Source organism: Mesoplodon bidens (genome assembly GCF_964165515.1).
Source record: "Mesoplodon bidens genome assembly, chromosome: 18".
Taxonomy (NCBI): domain Eukaryota; kingdom Metazoa; phylum Chordata; class Mammalia; order Artiodactyla; family Ziphiidae; genus Mesoplodon; species Mesoplodon bidens.
The window spans coordinates 59960954-59970396 of record NC_138175.1 but is presented as its reverse complement, the minus strand read 5'-3'; positions in this window follow the sequence as shown (position 1 = coordinate 59970396).

Sequence of the window (9443 nt, the reverse complement as noted above, 5' to 3'; positions counted from 1 at the left end):
GATAAAAATTATTTTCATTTGTTGGGCATTAAGTGTAATAAAATGATGACACTCTCCCATTTAAAACAAACAAACAAATGAGCCCACAGAAATTTTGGTGCTGAAGAATACAATGAAACAAACAACAAAGCACAATGGAGAGAGTATCAACAGCCAATTTTATCAAGCAAAAGTAAAAATATAGGAACATGAAAACAGGTGTTTCAATTATCCAGTGAGGGGGGAGAAAAAAGAAAAAGAATGAAGTAAAGAAAGCCTATGCAGATTATGAAATATAAAGCAAAACATTATTTGTATTTTCAGAGCCCTTGAAAGATAAGACAGAAAGTGGTAGTAAGCACATTTAAAGAAACAATGGTTGAAAACTTTCTAAATCCAGGAAGAAGAGTAGATGTCCTGATGCTCACAGGTTCGATCAAAGGGAACTTCACTGAAGCACATAAAAAAACTGTCAAAAAGCAACTACAGGGACTTCTCTGGTGGCACAGTGGTTAACACTCCGCACTCCCAATGCAGGGGGCCCAGATTCAATTTCTGGTCAGGGAACTAGATCCTACATGCATGCTTCAACCAAGAGTTCACATGCCACAACTAAGGAGCCCATGGGCCGCAACTCAGAATGCAATGAGCCACAACTAAGGAGCCCGCCTGCTGCAACTAAGACCCAGCACAACCAAATAAATAAATAAATGTTAAAAAAAAAAAAAGCAATTACAGAGAATTCCCTGGTGGTCCAGTGGTTAGGACTCAGCACTTTCACTGCTTGGGCCTGGGTTCAGTCCCTGGTCAGGGAACTAAGATCTCACAAGTCTTGCAGTGCAGGAAAAAAAAAAAAAAAAAAGGCAATTACATATTATTCAGTCATTAAAAGTTAATGAAATAATGCCATTTGCAGGAACATGGATGAACCTAGAGATTATCATACTAAGTCAGGTAAACCAGAGAAAAAAACAAGTATTATGTGATATCACTTACATGTGGAATCTAAAAAAATAGTACAAATGAACTTTACATACAAGACAGACACAGACTTAGAGACAAAACTTATGGTTACCAAAGGGGGAAGTGGGGGAGGGATAAATCAGGAGTATGGGATTAACAGATGGACACTACCATATATAAAATAAACAAGGATTTACTGTATAGTACAGGGAACCATATTCAATACCTTGTAATCAACTATAATAGAAAAGAATTGAAAAAATATATATAGATATATACATATAGATCTATAACCAAATCACTTTGCTATACACCTAAAAAAAAAGCAATCACAAACAGAAAATTTTGAAAGCAAGCCATGCAACACAGCCAAAAACATAAATAAACAAATAAAATGTCTCAAGATATATATACTTTTTAAAGTGAAAAATTTAGAGCAATAAATGCTCACATTTAGAAAAAGAAAGGCCTCAAACAACTTTATTTCTCAAGGAACTAAAGAAAGAACAAATTACACCCAACATTACCTGAAGAAAGGAAATAAGAAATATCAGAGCAGCAATAAATGAAACCAGAAACTAGAAAAAAAGAGAAGATAAAGAATACAAGGAGTTCATTTTTGAAAAGATAAATAATTGCCAAGCCATTAGGTACACAAAGAAAAAAGAGAAAAGACTAAAAAATACCAACACCCATTTATGATTAAAAACTCTCCAGAAAGTGGGCATAGAGGGAACCTACCTCAACATAATAAAGGCCATATACGACAAACCCATAGCAAACATCATTCTCAATGGTGAAAACCTGAAAGCATTTCCTCTAAGATCAGGAACAAGAAAAGGATGTCCACTCTAGCCACTATTATTCAACATAGTTTTGGAAGTCCTAGCCACAGCAGTTAGAGAAGAAAAAGAAATAAAAGGAATCCACATTGGAAAAGAAGAAGTAAAGCTGTTACTGTTTGCAGATGACATGATATTATACATAGAGAATCCTAAAGATGCTACCAGAAAACTATAGAGCTAATCAAAGAATTTGGTAGAGTAGCAGGATACAAAATTAATGCACAGAAATCTCTTGCATTCCTATACACTAATGATAAAAAATCTGAAAGAGAAATTAAGGAAGCACTCCCAGTTACCACTGCAACAAAAAGAATAAAATACCTAGGAATAAACTTACCTAAGGAGACAATAAAAGACTTGTATGCAGAAAACTATAAGACACTGATGAAAGAAATTAAAGATGATACAAAAAGATGGAGAGATATACCATGTTCTTGGATTGGAAGAATCAACATTGTGAAAATGACTATACTACCCAAAGCAATCTACAGATTCAGTGCAATCCCTGTCAAACTACCAATGGATTTTTCACAGAACTAGAACAAAAAATTTCACAATTTGTATGGAAACACAAAAGACCCCGAATAGCCAAAGCAATATTGAGAAAGAAAAATGGAGCTGGAGGCATCAGGTTCCCTGACTTCAGACTATACTATAAAGCTACAGTAATCAAGACAGTATGGTACTGGCACAAAAGCAGAAATACAGATCAATGGAACAGGAAAGAAAGCCCAGAGATAAACGCACATCCATATGGTCACCTTATTTTTGATAAAGGAGGCAAGAATATACAATGTAGAAAAGACAGCCTCTTCAATAAGTGGTGCTGGGAAAACTGGACAGCTACATGTAAAGGAATGAAATTAGAACACTCCCTAACACCATACACAAAAATAAACTCAAAATGGATTAAAGTTCTAAATGTAAGGCCAGATACTATAAAACTCTTAGAGGAAAACATAGGCAGAACATTCTATGACATAAATCATAGCAAGATCCTTTTTGACCCACCGCCTAGAGAAATGGAAATAAAAACAAAATAAACAAATGGGACCTAATGAAACTTAAAAGCTTTTGCACAGCAAAGGAAAACATAAACAAGACAAAAAGACAACCCTCAGAATGGGAGAAAATATTTGTAAACGAAGCAACTGACAAAGGATTAATCTCCAAAATTGACAAGCAGCTCATGCAGCTCAATATCAAAAAACAAACAACCCAATCCAAAAATGGGCAGAAGATCTAAACAGACATTTCTCCAAAGACGATATACAGACTGCCAACAAACACAAGAAAGGATGCTCAACATCACTAATCATTAGAGAAATGCAAATCAAAACTACAATGAGAGGTCTTCCCTGGTGGCGCAGTGGTTAAGAATCCGCCTGCCAATGCAGGGGATGTGGGTTCGACCCCTGGTCTGGGAAGATCCCACATGCTGCTGAGCAACTAAGCCTGTGTGCCACAACTATTGAAGCCCGCGCACCTAGAGACCATGCTCCACAACAAGAGAAGCCACCGCAATGAGAAGCCCACGCACCACAACGAAGAGTAGCCCCTGCTCGCCGCAACTAGAGAAAGCCCGCATGCAGCAACAAAGACCCAATGGAGCCATAAACAAACAAACAAACAAACAAACAACTACGATGAGGTATCACCTCACACCAGTCAGAATGGCCATCATCAAAACATCTACAAACAATAAATGCTGGAGAGGGTGTGGAGAAAAGGGAAACCTTTTGCACTGTTGGTGGGAAAGTAAACTGATACAGCCATTATGGAGAACAGTATGGAGACTCCTTAAAATACTAAAAATAGAGCTACCACACGACCCAGCAATCCCACTATTGGGCATATACCTTGAGAAAACCATAATTCAAAAAGGGTCATGTATCACAATGTTCATTGCAGCTCTATTTACAATAGCCAGGACATGGAAGCAACCTCAGTATCCATCGACAGATGAATGGATAAAGAAGATGTGGCACATATATACAATGGAATATTACTCAGCCATAAAAAGAAACGAAATTGAGTTATTTGTAGTGAGGTGGATGCACCTAGAGTCTCTCATAGAGAGTAAAGTAAGTCAGAAAGAGAAAAACAAATACCGTATGCTAACACATATATATGGAATAAAAAAAAAAGATTCTGAAGAACCCAGGGACAGGACAGGAATAAAGACACAGATGTAGAGAATGGACTTGGGGAGAAAGGACACAGGGAGTGGGAAGGGGTAAGCTGGGACGAAGTGAGAGAATGGCACGGACATATATACACTACCAAATGTAAAATAGATAGCTAGTGGGAAGCAGCCACATAGCACAGGGAGATCAGCTCAGTACTTTGTGACCAGCTAGAGGGGTGGGATAGGGATGGTGGGAGGGAGATGAATGAGGGAGTAGATATGGGGATATATGTATTTGTATAGCTGACTCACTTTGTTATAAAGCAGAAACACACCATTGTAAAGCAATTATACTCCAATAAAGATGAAAAAAATAATAAAATTAATTTTGCAAAAAAAATCAGAAATTAAAAACACATTACAACTGATAACACAGAAATGCAAACGATCATTAGAGACTACTATGATGAGTTAAATGCCAACAAACTGCATAACCTAGAAGAAATGAATACAGTCCTATGAACAAACAACTAAGACTGAATCATGAGGGAATTCCCTGTTGGTCCAGTGATGGTATGAAAAAAAAAAAAAAAAAAAGAAATGAATGGGATGAAAATCCCAGGACTAGATACATTCACTGGGGAATTCTAGAAAACATTTAAAAAGAACTAGCATCAATCCTCCACAAACTTCCAAAATTGAATAGGATCAACAACTTCTGAACTCATTTTATGAAGCCAGCATTACTCTGCTACCCAAGGACACTACATGAAAAATGCAGACCAATATTCATGATGAGCACATAAGCAGAAATCCTCAATAAAATACTACCAAACCAAATTCAACAGCACAAGAAAAAGATAATATACCCTGATTAAGTCTGATTTACCCTTGGGATGCAAGGATGTCTCAAGGTACACAACGTATGCAATACCCCACCACCCTAGCAAGTGGAGTATAAAAATCATATGATCTTTTCATGATATAAACTCTCAACAAATTCGGTACAGAAGGAATGGACTTCACCATGATATACTCCATATAATATGACAACTCACAGCCTACTTCATATTCATGGTAGAAGCTAAAAGCTTGTTCTCTGTAATCAGGAACAAGACAAGGACGGTCACTTTCTCATCACTTTTATTCCACAGGGTACTAAAGTCTACACAGAATTAGGCAACAAAAAGAAATAACAGACATTTAAATCTGAAAAGCAAAGTCTTCTCTTCAGATGACATGACCTTATGTATAGAAGACCTTAAAGAGTCTCCCACCAAACTGTTAGAATGAATAAGCAAAATCAGAAAGCTGCAGGATACAAAATCAACATACAAAAATCACTCGCATTTCAGCACAATAACAATGGACTATCTCGAATCGCATTTCAGCACGATAACAATGGACTATCTCGAAAGAAACGAAGAAAGCAATCACAGTAATAGCATCAAGACCAATAAATACTTAGGAAGAAAATTAACCTAGGAGCAGAAAAATGTGTACAATGAAAATTATAAAACACTAATAAAGGAAATTAGAGATGGAAACAAATGAAAATACATCCAATATTCATGGATTGGAAGAATTAGTATTGTTAAAATGGCCATAAGGGAATTCCCTGGCAGTCCAGTGTTTAGGTCTCCATGCACTCACTCACTTCCGAGGGCCCAGGTTCAATCCCAGGTCAGGGAACTAAGATCCCAAAAGCCTGACTACCCTGGTGGTGCAGTGGTTAAGAATCCGCCTGCCAATGCAGGGGACACGGGTTCGAGCCCTGGTCCGGGAAGATCCCACATCCCGTGGAGCAACTAAGCCCGTGTGCCACAGCTACTGAAGCCCACGTGCCTAGATCTAGCCCATGCTCCGCAAGAAGAGAAGCCACCACAATGAGAAACCTGAGCACCACAACAAAGAGTACCCCCGCTCGCCGCAACTAGAGAAAGCCCACATGAAGCAACGAAGACCCAACGCAGCCAAAAATGAATAAATCAGTCAATAAATTTACAGAATAGCAAGGACTGGGGCTGCAGGAGAGAAGATGACAGTGCAAATACCCCAGCCTTCTACCTACCACAACAACTACACAGAATACCGCGGAAGCAAGCTGTCCCTACACCACATGGGTGGACAGAACACGTCCTTCCGAAAGGGGGCGTGAGGGTGAGGCAGGATACAGAGCCTAGCCCAGATCACTGGGGAGGGGGAGCATCTTACCCAGCGAGGATATAAGTGCATAGCTGTCCAGCATCACACTGAGGTACAGGCGTCTCTGAGCCTCATCAAGAAGCCTCCACTCCCCCCAGGAGAAGCGCACAGCAACATCCGGAAAGGTCACACCACCCTGTCATAAAGGGGAGAGATGAAAGCTTGAACATTCTCCCTCTGAGAACCCACAATCCATCTCCTCATGTATCTATTCCGGTCATCCTCCACTGGAGCTCCCCACCTCAGAGGAGATACCAGGCCCTGGCCACTGATGCCTGCTCTCTCTTCATCATCCCGTTTTACCACTGTGTTCAGCCCTCAGCAGTAACTGGCAGGGGGGTTGCACCCAGATGCCATCTAAGCTCTGGGCTTGGCCGGTAATATCCCGTCCCTCCAGCCAAGCAATTCCCCTGGGGTCTCCCAATTTGTGGGAATCCAGACACAGCCAAATGTAAGCTCATGCTTCACCAGTAAAGCCTCAACACCAGGGCCTGGGGGCCGTCAGCTCACACTTCCTCTCCACGTGCACATGATTCTGTAGATGACATTTCTCTCACAATTTCAGACCCTACAGTTGCGCTTCCACAGCACTCTGCCACATCCCTGCCCCACACCACAGAATTCTCCCTGAACATACCCACACATTGGGCGCTTGGCATCCAGAGAGGGCTTAAGAAATTCAGACAAGATTTGGTACAACCCCAGTCCTCTGATGGATCCAACACCGGAGTAAGCCACAAACGCTGCTTAGAAGATCTCCCCAACTGCCTCTAATCCTTGGTTCAGTGTTAGCCACCCAGAACCACGTGTGAATTTCATATTCCCTCAACTCTCGTCAACTTTTTTCACTGCCAGTTTTGCCCCTTCAGCAGCCACAACACTCCTCTGTCTCCGCACAACCTTTGTAAAAAAAAAAAAAAAACCCAGTCCTGAAAACCTCCCTGCCAGGCACAGTGACCCACAGATGACGACAATTGCCGCAGACCAGATCCACTGGCAAGCCTCAAACGTCCCAGACCCCGTCAAAGCTCACCACAAAATTCTGGAGAAGCCACATAGCAGTAATACTAAATAAGCAACAGACCCAGTCTCACTGCCTTCTTGTCTCAACTACTCCTAAGTCTCCTCAGCCGTCACTTGTCCACTCGTCCCATGGAAGCCTCGGCCTCCCGCCAGATCAACCTCCCTCCCATACCGTTCCCACCGCCACTTCTCCACCTCACTCGGGTCTGCAATGCCCAGCAAACCAACCAGGCCCTGAGCCAGGGAACCACTCCTCAGCACACACCAGTCTTTCTGACCTGCTAATACTGTGGCCACTATAACCTGCATCTCCTCCTAAATGTGATCCACAGCTCCACCCTGGTCCACACAATGGCCATCACTTTTCAAAGTTTCCATTCCTGAACGCCTTCCCCAGTTTTCCAGACCTGCCTGTCCAGCTGCCCACTTCTTGCCTACACTCACTCTTCTCTGAAATATCTCAGACTCTTTAACAGAGCCAAAACAACCTCGCGATATTTCCAAGGAAAATTAAGCTGCTGCTGACGTCCCCAACCAGTTGATGAAGCTTTCATCCCTTCGTCTAATAAGGGCCAAAAACCGTCCGCTCATCCATCACTACTTCCTTTCTGTCATCAGCAACACCCACAATTTGGCTTGGCCCTTCTCCAAAACTGGATCCAGCACTTATCACACTCCAGGACAGTCACTCTGGTCCATCAACACTCACCTAGGCTATTGCAATTAATCTTCCTGTGTTTCCTGCCTCCCCCCTTACTCCCATAGTCTGATCTCTTGTCTGCAACTAGTTGTAGCCTCTTTTGATCTGGGGAAGATCACCTCCCACCTGCGATTCAAACCTCATATTACTTGTATAACAGATCGCCAACTTCTCAAGCAGCAACACTGCAGGCTTGACTCTGGCCCCACTGCATCTTGCTTCCAACAGAAAGGGCAGAGTTGCTGTACCCCGGTCCCGACCTCCGACCTTTCCGTGTATCCTCTTCTTCGCCTGTAACCCTCTTCTACACGCGAACACATACTGTCTGTCAGAAACAGAACTCCACCCACGACCGCCTCACCGTCCTGGACACCGCGGCCGGGACTGAGGGCAAGTGAGCAGGCGCCCCGCACTGGGGGCTTCAGTGTCTGGTGGGGTGAGGGCGGTGAGGGCCCGGAGGACAAGCGTTTACCTGAGGCGGGTCCCTCAGCGCCGCCGCCATCGGATTCTGTGGTCTCAGAGGGCCGGGAGCGGCGGTCTTTATCCCGGGTCTGGCGCGCGGCACCCCGGGCTGCATCGCCGAACCTGACACGCCTCTGTGCAGCGGGGACACAGCCTCCTCTCGGACCTTCCCGTTCCCGACCAGCGAGCCAACGGGAGAGACGCCAAAATGAGCGCGACTTGGCTGGCTAGGCGGTGTCCCCTTCCTCCCTCACTACTCCGTGAGGACAACCAGCCCCGACAGAGGACAACGGTATCCGAGCACCGTTCCCTGCTCCGCCGGACCCCCCACAAGCAAAAATGATCGCCAGGACAGGATGCCGGATGTCCCGCCCCTGACGCATGCTCACTCGGGGAAAGCCCTCATCCTGATCCTTCATTGGTTCATGCCTGGTGTCTCTGTGCCTAGGCTCTTCCGGGTAATATCGTTCTCAGAGCTCTGGAGACCTCAGGGCAGGGTGTTCTCCATTCTTACCGCCAGAACGTTGGCTGGGAGGTACCCCGAGGAATGCGGGAGAAATGGTGCTCCTACCCAGAGGGAGGGGCTTTGCTCCTTGTGAAAGGCGTAAAGAGACGTTGTTTTAGACTCCTTGAAGTTCAGCCTGCTCTCAGAGGACAAGTCTATTATTTTAGACGTTTCCAAATTCTATTACTGTGTGGGCAGAGAATGTTGCCCCCCCATTCCACTTCTAAAAGGATCAAGCCAGCCCCCACTGCAGCCGTTCCCCAAAGGTGTGCCCTGAGGGGAAATCAGGATGGAGAAAGGCAGGAAGCATTCTGTAATTTGGACAATGACCCCTTGATAGTTAAGATGCATATCTAAGGACCAGTTTCAAGGAAGCCAGATTCTTGCATCTTCTCATACACAGAAAAGCAATGAAACCATTAACTTGAGTTGTCTGTTCTTTGTGATTACCAACAGTCCCTTAATGTTCGACTACCTGTTTTTTCCAGAAAAAAAAAAAAAAAAACTCCTCTATATCCTGGATTCTCCCTTACCTCTATGGAGCAGTTCCTCAGAGCGATCTGAAAGGTTGTCTCCAGAGCTATAGTCCTGAGTAAGATCCCTGAATAAAACAAGAAACTTTTAGGTTGTGTG